Genomic DNA, 13,927 nt, shown 5'->3' on the forward strand with positions numbered 1-13,927 from the left:
AAGAAAATAAAAATAATAAATAAATATGTTATCTATAACATACACTATTAAAATTAAATAAGAAAAAATGCATGAACCATAAGAATAGTGTTATCTGGGAGGAAGGTGTGAGTGATTGTGATTGTGAATTATAAAGAGGCTTCAATTGTGTTGGTCAGGCTTTATTTCTTAAGCTGGCTGGTAGATGCACAGGTATTCTCTAATCTGTGTTTTATGCATTTTGTAAATATAGGCTTGGGGAAGCAGGAGAGAGAAAGAGAGAGATGATATATCACTAAAGAACAGGATGGAAGCTGATTGCCCTTCAACAGGACTAAGCTGAAAACATTTTGTTGGGGTAAAAAGCTGCTTTGCAGTAGTTTTGGGGTTTTTTTTCTGTTTTTTGTTTTTTTTTGAGACGGAGTCTTGCTCTGTTGCCCAGGCTGGAGTGCAGTGGCGCAATCTTGGCTCACTGCAACCTCTGCCTCCCAGGTTCAAGCGATTCTCCTGCCTCAGCCTCCTGAGTAGCTGGGATTTCAAGCGCCCACCACCAAGCCCGGCTAATTTTTGTATTTTTAGTAGAGACGGGTTTCACCATGTTGGCCAGGCTGGTCTCGAGCTCCTGACCTCAAATGATCCACCCGCCTCAGCCTCCCAAAGCGCTGGGATTACAGGAGTGAGCCACCACACCCGGCTGTGGTAGTCTTAATGATTCATTCTCGTGGCCCTATCAAGAGGCTATCAGAGGTGAAACAACAGAGGAAGCAATAATCAGGGACTAAAGCCACAAGATGACTTCCAAATAACCTGTAGGTGACAAGGACAAAATTGAGTAGGGAAATTGTAGGTTCCCCAGACCGATGAGAAGCTGGACTCCAGGAAGTGATGTTACTGGGAAATTACATGTTTATGTAAAGACGCAATCCAGGAAGTAGTGTTTTTGTTCCTGTTTATAGCAGGGAAGGGAGACATCCTTGATGAGAACCTGCACGGGGAACTTCCTGAGCAAAGGTGTTGCAGAGCTTTGCAGCAGTATGCCAGGGCTGTGGAGAAAGGAGAAAGAAGACAGGGCAGGATGTCCCACCCGCTGGGGAGGTGGCAAGCCCTGAGGAGTGCCCAATGAGACGCCCCAACTACAAGTATCTTCTTGAGATGACAGAAAACCAGAATACAGGCTTCTTCCAAGATCCACGTTCGCCCCTCTTTCATTGTGAGAGAAGAGCAGCTGAAAAGAATAGATGTTTTCGGCCACGTGGGTAGCTCACACCTGTAATCCCAGCACATTGGGAGGCCGAGGCCAGCAGATCGCTTGAGCTCAGGAGTTCAAGACCAGCCTGGGCAATATGGTGAGATCCCATCTCAAAAAAGAAAAATATTTATATTAAAAGAAAGCAGAATTTTTTTTTTAAAGAATAGATGTTTAGAATAGTTCTATAAAGCAGAAGAAAATCAAGACAATGTTGGCCAGGTGCAGTGGCTCACACCTGTAATCTCAGCATTTTGGGAGGCCAAGGCAGGAGGATCGCTTGAGGCCAGGAGTTTGAGGCTACCCTGGGCACCATAGCAAGACCCTGTCTCTACAAAAATAAAAAAACAGTGTTTTGGTTTAGGAAAATAAAGAAAAGGAGAGGAAAAAGGAAAAGAAGCACAACCACCAAGCACCAGTAGCAAATATCTACCAGCGAGGATGAGCACTGCCAGAAAAGGGCTGAAAGAAGATGACAAATTCAATCACTTTTTGCTATAAAGCCCTGGATATGGCTTAAAACTTAGACACTCCAATGATGGCCAGAGACTGCAGATTCCTTTGGCCTCTGGACAAATTGAGTTAGGCTCAGGAACCATATCAGCTCAGGAAACCCCTCCCAGGCACCAGTAAGACATCTGGGAAAAGTAATAAATGGGAAGGTGAGTAATAGGATGATAAAACAGGGTCCCCAAGACACAAAAAACATCACATTTTAAGATAAACAGGAGAGAAGGCAGAACCAAGAATCTTTTCCTAAGAAAGATTTCCAAATGGCCCATACTCCAGAAAACTCAGCAAAAGAATGGGAGCAATAATATGCTAAGGTAAAGGAGGAAGGCAGGCTGAATACCTCAGAAAGTAAGGAAAGGATGATAAAAAGGAAAAGAAGCTTGGAAAATTAGGATTCCTCGGATAGAAACTTTATCCAGAGTCTGAAACTAGAAGGTGCAACAACTTTGTCCTTAGAGGGTCAGGTGTACTGAAATAGACACTTCCTGCTGACAACTTCAGCAGCACAGAAGTTCTTTATTGGAAGATGAAGCTTTATCCTCTCTCTTCTCAGTTTTCCTGGTAGGAAACTGATTCCTTGAAAATTCCCTTTATATGATTTCAAACGACTTTCTCCAAAGATCAATCCTCCATTTTTCAGTGATTCTCCTCCTTTCTTGAGAACAGTCTCTCTTCTCCAGAAGCAATGGAGTTCATTGCACACCACCCCCAGCGGTGACAAGTGGGCAGGGCAGGGTTCATTCATGAGTCGAAGATGGGCTATCTTGGTAGGGGGCTGCTACCCTCTTTAGGCGGCTGCACCCTGTATTCCTGAAATATTATTGACTCTCCTCTCACCAGCATGCCCAGGCATACTCACTCCACCACCTCAGCCTAGCCTGCGGCTTTCAATAATGGTATTCCCTTTAGGATCGTTTAAACACATGTCCTGTTATAAAATACCTTAATTTTACTTTAATTGGTAGATGCTATGGTTTGAGGGATGCGATTCATGAGGGTTCACCCTCATGAATGGGATTAGCACCCTTATAAAAGGGATCAAAGGCTGGGCGAGGTGGCTCACGCCTGTAATCCCAGCACTTTGGGAGGCCGAGGTGGGAGGATCACCTGAGGTTGGGAGTTCCAGACCAGCCTGACCAACATGGAGAAACCCCATCTCTACTAAAAATACAAAATTAGCTGGGCGTGGTGGCACTCTCTTGCCCATTCACTTTCCACCAGGTAAGGGTGCAGCAACAAGGCGCCATCCTGGAAGCAAAGAGCAGCCCTCACTAGACACCAGTGCTGGCACCTTGATCTTGGAATTCTAGCCTACAGAACTGTGAGAAATATATTTTCTCTTCTTTATAATTTACCCAGTCTGAGGTATTTTATTATCGCAGCACAAATGAACTAGAGACAGTAGGTGTTTAGAGAGAGATTCAAGTCAGGTTGGGAAGATTCTAGGGAGTGAAGACTACTTAGAAATGGAGGAAATCATACTTTAAAATGCTAAAGAAAACTAAACTACTTTTTTTTTTTTTTTTTGAGATGGAGTTTTGCTCTTGTTGCCCAGACTGGAGTGCAATGGTGTGATCTCGGCTCACTGCAACCCCTGCCTCCCAGATTCAAGCGATTCTCCTGCCTCAGCCTCCAGTATAGATGGAATTACAGGCGTGCACCACCACACCCCACTAGTTTTGTATTTTTAGTAGAGATGGGGTTTCTCTGCGTTGGCCGGGCTGGTCTCGAACTCCCAACCTCAGGTGATCCGCCCGCCTCGGTCTCCCAAAGTGCTGGGATTACAGGAGTGAGCCACCGCGCCTGACTGAAACCTAAACTACTTTTAATCATTTAAAGAATATTTGTATTTGAAAGGTGCCAAGCAGGTAGGGCCTACTTCTGTAGGTGATAATGCTGAATCATTTTCTAGGTAATATATTAGCACAAGTCAGTGCTATTTATCTCTGAATCTGGGTTGGTTGTTTTTTGTTTTTCCCTTCAACTCGCAGGGTCCATAGTGCCCTTTTATACCCAACCATTTCTTGGTGTTTCTGATAATACTGGTGCAGCAGTAAAGTAAAATTTTAGGAGTCAAGAATTAAATGTCCATGACTGCTGCCTCTTAACAGCAATAAGCTTATTACAAGAACAAGTCTATCATAGATATTCAAATAATTTGGAAGTATACAATGTGATGTCCCCCTTCTCTCATCCAGAGGTAATTGTAGTGAATATCCTTAATTGTTTAATTATCCTTCCAGACCTTCTAATATTATGTTATCTATTTATCTATGTACCTATTCATCCATCCATCCATCTATGTGATTGATACATTACATACACACATATATTGAAATGTACTCATGCTGTTCAAGCTGCCCTGTGGCCCCCTTTTGTATTTTTTTTTCTTTTTCTTTTTTTTTTTTTGAGATGAAGACTTGTTTTTGTCCCCCAGGCTGGAGTGCAATAGCACGATCTCAGCTCACTGCAATTTCTGCCTCCTGGGTTCAAGTGATTCTCCTGCCTCAGCCTCCCGAGTAGCTGGGATTACAGGCACCTGCCACTATGCCCAGCTAATTTTTGTATTTTTATTAGAGATGAGGTTTCACCATGTTGGCCAGGATGGTCTCGAACTCTTGGCTTCAGGTGATTCGCCCACCTCACCTCCCAAAGTGCTGGGATTACAGGAGTGAGCCACCGCACCTGGCCCCTACTTTTGTACTTTTTTTTTTTTTAACAAAACAATACGTATGTTATGGACATAGGTTGATATTGGTATGTAAAAATTTGCTTTATTCTTTATCTTGGTTGCATTGTTTTCCACAGTGTGGGAGAGGGTCCATAGTGGACTAGCTCACTTTGGGACATTCAGGCTTCTCTGTTTTTGTTTTTGTTTTTGTTTTACTGCTGTATTTCCAAATAGTGTATTTGTATGGTTAAGGGCACAAACTTGTACCAGGCTAGTTTGGTCCAAGCCTAGCTCTGCAGATTTTTAGCTTTACCCTGTCTGTGTTTCAAGTTTCCATATCTGTAAAATTGGGATAGTAGCCCCTACCTCAGAGTGTTACTAGAAGTAGATGGGTTCGTTCCTGTAAATCACTTAGCCTTGTGCCTGCTGCACAGTAAGCGCTTGCTATCACTATTGCATATGTCTTTGCAGCTTGTGCTTGTATTTTTGTAAGATCGCTTTCTTTTCTTGAGACAGAGTTTTGCTCTTGTTGCCCAGGCTGGAGTACAATGCCGCGGTCTCAGCTCACTGAAACCTCTGCCTCCTGGGTTCAAGCGATTCTCCTGCCTCAGCCTCCCAAGTAGCTGGGATTACACGTGCCCACAACACCTGGCTAATTTTTGTATATTTAGTAGAGACAGGGTTTCACCATGTTGGTCAGGGCTGGTCTCAAAATCCTGACCTCAGGTGATCCACCCACCTCAGCCTCCCAAAGTGCTGGGATTACAGGCATGAGCCACTGCCCCTGGCCTTGTAAGATTGCTTTCTAGAAGTAAAACTGAAAAATGGAAAAGAAAAACTTTTCCAAAAATCTGACCTATTTACATGAGCCCCAGCAACGAATGAGAAAGTGCTTTCTCCCATACCTTTGGGTGGGATTCTTCTCATCAGGCCCATCCTTTTCAAACATCCTTTCTTTTTTCTTTTTGAGATAGAGTCTCTCTCTGTAACCTGGGCTGGAGTGCAGTGGCGCAATCTCTGCTCACTGCAACCTTTGCCTCCCAGGTGCAAGTGATTCTCCAGCCTCAGCCTCCCAAGTAGCTGGGACTACAGGTGGTGCACCATCATGCCTGGCTAATTTTGTACTTTTAGTAGAGATGGGGTTTCATCATGTTGGTCAGGCTGGTCTTGAACCCCGACCTCAGGTGATCCGTCTGCCTTGGGCTCCCAAAGTGTTGGGATTACAGGTGTGAGCCACTGCGCCTGGCCCAAACATTCTTGATCCATGATTTCCTCAGTTTGAAGTGGACTTGCAAGTTAAAACTTGAGCTTAGTGTACCTGCCAAAATTTCAAATATGTTTACTCTTTGACCCAGCAGTGACAATTCTGGGAATTTATCTTGCAGATACACCAGCGGACTTGCAAAATGACATGTCTACAAAGTTATTCATTGTCGTATTGTTTGTAACAGCAACAGACTGGAAACTAATAGGACACTGGTTAAAAAATTTATGGCTAATCCACACAAGGGATTACTATATAGCCATTTTTTTTTAAAAAAAAGGAGAAGCTCTCTTTGTACCAATACAGAGCAATATCCAAGATATATTTTTAAGTAAATATAAGAGTGGAGTAGCTAACACTTACATCCCATATTTCATCAATTCTAAGATGTGCATTTTTTTTTACTTTGTAACATACTTGAAATTAGGATGTGTTATAGTCAAAGGCAGGTCATAATTTAACTGTAATGGTTTTTCTTTCTTAGTACATAAAATAATGATGTGTCTTATAATCCATGGCATCTTGGATCTGATGAAATACAATAGTGCTTACCATGTGCAAGGCACTGTCCTTTTATATACATATAAATATATATTTTATACATATATATATATGATCATTTCAATCCCACAATAACTCTATGAAGGTAAGTACTGTTATTATTATTATCATCACTATTTGAGACAGAGTTTCACTCTTGTTGCCCGGTCTGGAGTGCAATGGCATGATCCCGGCTCACTGCAACCTGTGCCTCCAAGGTTCAAGCGATTCTCCTGCCTCAGCTTCCTGAGTAGTGGAGATTACAGGCATATGCCACCATGCCCAGCAAATTTTTGTATTTTTAGTAGAGACAGGGATTCACCATGTTGGCCAGGCTGATCTCAAACTCCTGACCTCAGGTGATACACCTGCCTCAGTGCTGGGATTACAGGTGTGAGCCACCGTGCCCGGCCAAGTAAGTACTATTATAATCTACATTTTACAGGTAAGAAAATGAATTTGGCCTTGGGCAGTCTTGCTCCAGAGCCCACGCTCTTAGATTCATGGAACCACACCTCCCTATGATAACAGTACCACAGATAGAAGGATCCCCATGTGCCAGGCCCTGTCATAAATGCTTCATACATATATTAGCTCATTTAATCCTCAAATAGCCATATGAGACAGATGCTATTATTATCCTCACAATACGGATGAAGAAATTGAGACACTGAGAAGTTACGAAACTTGCGTAAAGATACACAGCTAGTGAGTGGAAGATCTGCAGTTTTGACATTGTCAGTCTGGCTTCAGAGTTCACGTTCTAAATGTTCTTTATGCTACTTTTTGTGTGGAAAAAAAAGTGGGGGGGAAGAGAAGTTATAATAATATATTCATATTTGTAAAAGGATCTTGGAATAAAAAGAAAGTGATGCAGGTGTGTCACTTGTAGGGAAAGGTAGGGGTGGGAACAGAGGAATTGGGGGATGGGGTGGGAGTGAAATGTTTTGTTATACACCTTTTTAATATTATCTGGGTTTTGAGCCATGTGACTGTATTACCTATTTAAAACAAAAGGGAACAAGAATTTTAACTTTGCGGCCAGGCGCGTTGGCTCATGCCTGTAATCGCAGCACTTTGGGAGGCCGAGGTGGGCGGATCACAAGGTCAGGAGATCGAGACCATCCTGGCTAATGTGGTGAAACCCTGTCTCTACTAAAAATACAAAAAATTAGCCAGGCGCAGTGGCGGGCACCTGTAGTCCCAGCTGCCGGGGAAGCTGAGGCAGGAGAATGGCATGAACCCGGGAGGCAGAGTTTGCAGTAAGCCGAGATCGAGCCACTGCACTCCAGCCTGGATGACAGAGTGAGACTCCATCCCCACCGCCCTCCCTAAAAAAAACAAAGAATTTTAACTTTGCTTCAAATTAATATACCAATGATATGAGAGAAGTGGTCCTAGATATTCAGCTGATGAGGTTTCTGTACCCATTTGTTCTTTCAATATTTTGATATTTACATTTTAAGCCTTAGAAGTATTTTATTTTATTGTTTTAAAGTAGCAAGGGATAAGAGATAAAAAATTTTCATTAATCCTGATCACAAATGCCATGATTTCAAGGCTTAAATCCCATTATAGTACCTCATATATAAATCTGCCAGATGAGGCTGACAGAAAGATGACAACAAATTTAAGAATAAAAACCATAAAAAGTTTATTCTTTGAACACAATGGAATCCAACTAGATATTGATAAAAAAAAGAGAGAGTAAAAATTTCAAACAATTATAAACAAAACAACACATTGTCAATCCCTGAGTAAAAAAAAGTCTCAAGAGAAATTAAAAAAAATACATAGAGCCGAATGAAAATGAAAATAAAGCATAGGAAAAATTGTGGCCCAGCGTGGTGGCTCACACCTGTAATCCCAGCACTTTGGGAGGTCGAGGCAGGCATATTGCTTGAGTCCAGGAGTTCAAGACCAGCCTGGGCAACACGATGAAACCCCGTCTTGACTAAAAATACAAAAATTAGCCAGGCGTGGTGGCATGTGACTGTAGTCCCAGCTACCTGGGATGCTAAGGTGGGAGGATTGCTTGAGCCCAGGAAGTGAGGCTGCAGTGAGCCGAGATCACACCACTGCACTCCAGCCTGGGTGACAAAGTGAGACCCTGTCTGAAAGAAAGAAGGAAAGAAAGAAAGTAAGAAAGAAAGAAAGAAAAAGAAAGAAAGAAAGAAAGAAAGAGAAGGAAAGAAAGCGAAAGAAAGCAAGAAAGGAAGGAAGGAAAGAAGGAAGGAGAGAGAGAGAGAGAACGAAAGAAAGAGAAAGGAAAAGAAAATAAAAAGAGAGAGAAAAGGAAAGAAAGAAAGAAAGAGGGAGGGAGGGAAGAAAGGAAGAAGAGAGAAAGAAAGAAAAAAAGAGAAAGAGAGAGGAAAAGAAAAGAAAAAGAGGGAGAAAGAAAAGGAAAGAAAGGAGGGAGGGAAGGAAGGAAGAAAAGAAAAAGAAAGAGAAAGAGAAAAGAAAAGAAAAGAAAGAGGGAGAAAGAAAAGGAAAGAAAGAAAGGAGGGAGGGAGGGAACGAAGGAAGGAAGGAAAGAAAAAGAAAGAAAATTTGTGGAAGACCAAGTAGTGCTGAGAGGAAAATTTTAGCACTAAATACATACACCAGAAAAGAGGGTGAGATCCCATCTCTGTAAGAAAGAAAAATACATAAATATTCCAAAAAAAAAAAAAAGGCCAGCTATGGTGCCTCACACCTGTGATCTCAGCACTTTTGAGGCCAAGGCAGGAGGATTGCCTGAGCCCAGGAGTTCGAGACCAGCCTGGGCAACATGGTGAGACCCCCCTCCCCGCCCCTACATCTCTAAAAAAAAAGAAAATAAATAAATATTAAAGAAAAGAGGGAAAGTCCCAAACCAACAGTCCAAGCTCTCACCTCAAGAACCCAGAAAGAGAGCAAAATACACTTAAAGCAAGAAGGAAGGAAATAATAAAGACAAGAGGAGAAATAAATGACATTAAAAACAGAAAATATACGTAAATTGATGAAACAAAGAATTGGTTCTTTGAAAGATCAATAAAGTTGACAAAACTCTAGCAAGATGTACAGAAAAAAATGAGAGAAGACATTAATTATATATTACCAATATCAGGAATGGAATTGGGGATATTGCCACAGACCCTGCAGAGATCAAAAGCAAAATAAAGGAATACTATGAACAACTCTACACACATAAATTTGACAACTTAGATGAAAAAGATCAATTTCTCAAAAAACACAAATTGCCACAACTCACTTAATATGAAATAACTTGATTAGACCTTTATCTATTAAGGAAATTGGATTCATAACTTAACTCCCAAGAAAGAAATCTTCAGGCCCAGATGGTTTTACTGGAGAATTGTACCAAATATTTAAAGAACTAACACCAATTCTAAACAAAGTCTTTCATAAAACAAAAGTGAGAATAGTTCCCAATTTATTTTATGAATCTAGTATTACCCTGATACCAAAATCAGATTAAAAATAATACAACAAAGAGAATGACAAACCAATATTCACTATGAATATAGATGCAAAAATCCTTAACAAAATATTAGCAAATAAATTCAGCACTATATAAAAAGAATCAGGCCGGGCACAGTGACTCAAGCCTGTAATCCCAGCACTTTGGGAGCCCGAGGCGGGCAGATCACCTAAGGTCAGGAGTTCGAGACCAGCCTGGTCAATATGCTGAAACCTCATCTCTACTAAAAATACAAAAATTGGCCAGGCATGGTGGCGGATGCCTGTAATCCCAGCTACTTGGGAGGCTGAGGCAGGAGAATCGCTTGAACTTGGGAAGTGGAGGTTGCAGTGAGTAGAGATCATGCCACAGCATTCTAGCATGGGTGACAGAACAAGACTCTGTCTAAAAAAAAAAAAAAAAAAAAGCCTAAAAAAAAAAAAGAAAGAAAATAAATAAAAATAAAAAATAAAATAAAAAGAATCATACATCGTAAAAAAGTCGGATTTATTTCCAGGATGCAAGACCAGTTCAACACTTAAAAATCAATTCAATACCCATTCCTGATAAAGACTCTTAGAAAAATAGGAAAATAGGAGTGCAAAAAAACCTACAGCTAACATTATACTCACTGAAGAAAGACTGAATGCTTGCCCCCAAATTTTAGGAACAAAGCAAGGATGTTTGCTTTCACCACTCTTATTCAAGATAGTACAGGAAATTCCAGACGGAGTGTTAAGGCAAGGAAAGGAAATTAAAGACATAAAGATTAGGAGAAAGAAATAAAACAGCCCCTAACTGCAGATGATATGATTGTGTATATGGAAAACTCCAAGGAGTCTACCAAAACTTTTAGAATAAGTGAGTTTAGCAAACTCGTGTGATACCAGATCAAGATAGAATAGTCAATTGTAATTTTATATACTGGTAATAAACGTGTGGACATCAAGATTAAAAATAAAATACCATGATCACTCAAAAAATGAAATACTTAGGTATAAATCTAATAAAACATGTACAGAATGGGTGTGCTGAAAGCCATAAAGCACTAATCAAAGAAATCAAAGATATAAATAAATAAATAATCCATTAACACAGATGTACTGTGTTAATGGATTAGGAGACAACATCACTAGGATGTATCTAAGTTGATATATAAGCTTAATGCAATTTCTGCTAAAATCCCAGGAAGATTTTTTGCAGACATAGACAAGATTCCTCTGACATTTACATGGAAAGGCAGAGGAACTACAATAACTAAAAACAGTTATGAAAAATAAGAATAAAGTAAGAACAATCAGTCTATCCTATTTCAAGACATTATATAGCTACAGTAATCAAGAGTGTCTGCTGTTGGTGCAGTGACAGACATACAGATCAATAGAATAGAGTTGAAAACCCAGAATAGACTCACACATATGTGCTCACTTGATTTTTGACAAAGACGCAAAAGCAAATCAATGGAGAAAAAAGAGGCTTTTCAAAATATGGTGCTGGAGAAACTGGACATCTATAGCTAAAAAAAAAAAAAAAAAAAAAAGAACCTCAACTGAAACCTCACACTTTATACAAAAATTAATTCAAAATGGATTGTGAACTTAAATATAAAATGTAAAACTATAAAACCTTTGGAAATGAAAACATAGGATAAAATCTTCTGGATGTACAGCTAAGCAAAGAGTTGTTAGACTTGGCACCAAAATAATCGTTCATAAAAGGAAAAATTGAAAAACTAGATTTCATCAAAATTAAAAACTTTTTGCTCTGCAAAAGACCATGTCAAGAGGATGAAAAGACAGGCTGCAGACTGGGAGAAAATATTTGCAAACCCCAAATTCAATAAAGGACAATCTAGTATACATAAAGAACTCTTAAAACTCAACAGTTAAAAGAAAAAGAATCCAATTAGAAAATCAACAAATGGGACCAAGCATGGTGACTCATGTCTGTAATCCCAGCACTTTGGGAGGCCGAGTTGGGTGGATCATTTGAGCTCAGGAGTTCAAGACTGGCCTGGGCAACATGATGAAACCCTATCTCTACAAAAAATCCAAAAAGGAGTAGGGTGTGGTGTCGTGAGACTGTAGTCCCAGCTACTGGCGAAGCTGAGGTGGGAGGATTGCTTGAGCCTGGGAAGCAAAGGTTGCAGTGAGCCAAGATTGTGCCATGGTACTCCAGCCTGGGTGACAGAGCAAGACTGTCTCGAAAAACAAAAGGAAGAAAGAAAATGGACCAATGACATAAAGATATATTTCATTAAAGATGATATACTGATAGTAAATATGTACACGAAAAGGTGTTCAAAATTAATCATTAGGGAAATGCAAATTAAATCTACCATGAGCTATTACACACATCTATCAGAAGTTCTAAAATAAATTAGCTGGGTGTGGTGGTGAGCGCCTGTAATCCCAGCTACTCAGGAGGCTGAGGCAGGAGAATTGCTTGAACCTGGGAGGCAGAGATGAGCCAAAATCGTGCCACTGCACTCTAGCCTGGGCAACAGAGTGAGACTCCATCTCAAAAAAAAAAAAAAGAAAAAAGAAAAGAAAAGAAAAGAAAAAGAAAAAGAAGTTCTAAAATAAAAATAGTGTCTGAGCACAGTGGCCCATGCCTGTAATCCCAATACTTTGGGAGGCTGAGGCAGGAGAATTGCTTGAGGCTAGGAGTTCAAGACCAGTCTGGGCAACATAGTGAGACCCTGTCTCTAGAAAAAGAAAAAAAGTTTTTTGCCAGGCATGGTAGCATGTGCCTGTAGTTCTAGCTACTTGGGAGGCTGAGGTGGGAGGATCACTTGAGCCCAGGAGTTTGAGGCTCAAGTGAGCTATGATTGTTTCACTGCACCTCAGCCTAGGTGACAAAGCAAGACCTTATCTCTTTAATTAACTAATTAATTAATTTAACAATTAAAATAGTGACAACATCCTATACTGGCAAGGATGTAGAGAAACTGGATGACTCATGTATTCTGGTGGAAATGTAAAATGGCATTGGCACTCTGGAAAAGAGTTTGGCAGCTCTTTTGAAAACTAAACATGCAACTACCATATAGTCCAGCAACTGTACTCCTGTGTATTTATCCCACAGAAATGAAAACATGTTTACATGGAAACTTGTACATGAATGTTTATAGCAGCTTTATTCGTAATACCCCCAAACTGGAAACAACCCAAATGTCCTTCAATGGGTGAGTGGTTAAACTATAGTACATCCAAATCATGGACTACTACTCAGAAATAAAAAGAAACAAGCTACTGATCCACACAGCGGCTGGGATGAACCTCCAGAGAATTCTGCTGAGTGAAAACAGATAATCCCAAAAGTTTACATAATATTGATTTCATTTATATAAAATTCCTGAAATGACAAAATGATGCAAGTGGAGAACAGATTAGTGGTTGCCAGGAATTCAGGAAGGATTAGGGGCTGGAAGGAAGTAGGTGTGGCTATGAAAAAGACAATATGGGGAATCACTGTGGTGATGGAATGTTCTATATCTTGACTCTATCAATGTCAATATTCTGGTTGTGATATTGTACTATAATCTTTTTTTTTTGAAACAGAGTTTCACCCTTGTCACCCAGGTTGGAGTGCAGTGGCGCGATCTCGGCTCACTGCAGCCTCTGCCTCCCGGGTTCAAGTGATTCTCCGGCCTCAGCCTCCCAAGTAGCTGGGATTACAGGCACCCACCACCATGCCTGGCTAATTTTTTGTATTTTTAGTAGAAACAGAGGTTCACCATATTGGCCAGGCTGGTCTTGAACTCCTGACCTCAGGTGATCCGCCCACCTCAGCCTCCCAAAGTGCTGGGATTACAGGTATGAGCCACCTCACCCAGGCTGATCTTACCATTTTGCAAGATCTTACCACTGGGGGAAACTGGGTAAAGGGTATGCAGAATCTCTCTGTATTATTTCTCACAACTACATGTGAATTTATAACTATTTCAAAATCAAAAGTTTCATGGAAAAGGTAAGCCATAAGCTGAGAAATAGCTGTAGCAAACACATAAGGCATGAGATTAATACACTTATTTTACAAAAAGCTTCAACAAATCAATATAAAAGTAGTAACAGCCTCCCCCATATGATAGATAAAGGATGTAAACAGATAATTTAGAGAAGAAATACAAAACACTAGTAAGAATTTGGAAAAAAGAAATGTTTAAATTTAATAGTATTCAAAGAAATACAAATTACAATGATAACACAATACAATTTTCCCCCTATAGATTGGCAAAAAACTTAAAACTAAATTTAAAAAAATACC

The 13,927-nt window shown here is 40.3% G+C and overlaps 1 long non-coding RNA gene across 1 annotated transcript; it reads left to right on the plus strand.

The window, feature by feature from the left end:
- Nucleotides 1-940: 940 nt before the first annotated feature.
- Nucleotides 941-3,689, plus strand: LOC134760211 (uncharacterized). The gene is made up of 2 exons (XR_010137179.1): nucleotides 941-1,325; nucleotides 3,269-3,689. It is a non-coding gene; the product is annotated as an uncharacterized LOC134760211 (long non-coding RNA).
- Nucleotides 3,690-13,927: the final 10,238 nt, after the last annotated feature.

The sequence above is a fragment of the Pongo abelii genome, chromosome 16 (genome assembly GCF_028885655.2).
Source record: "Pongo abelii isolate AG06213 chromosome 16, NHGRI_mPonAbe1-v2.0_pri, whole genome shotgun sequence".
NCBI lineage: Eukaryota > Metazoa > Chordata > Mammalia > Primates > Hominidae > Pongo > Pongo abelii.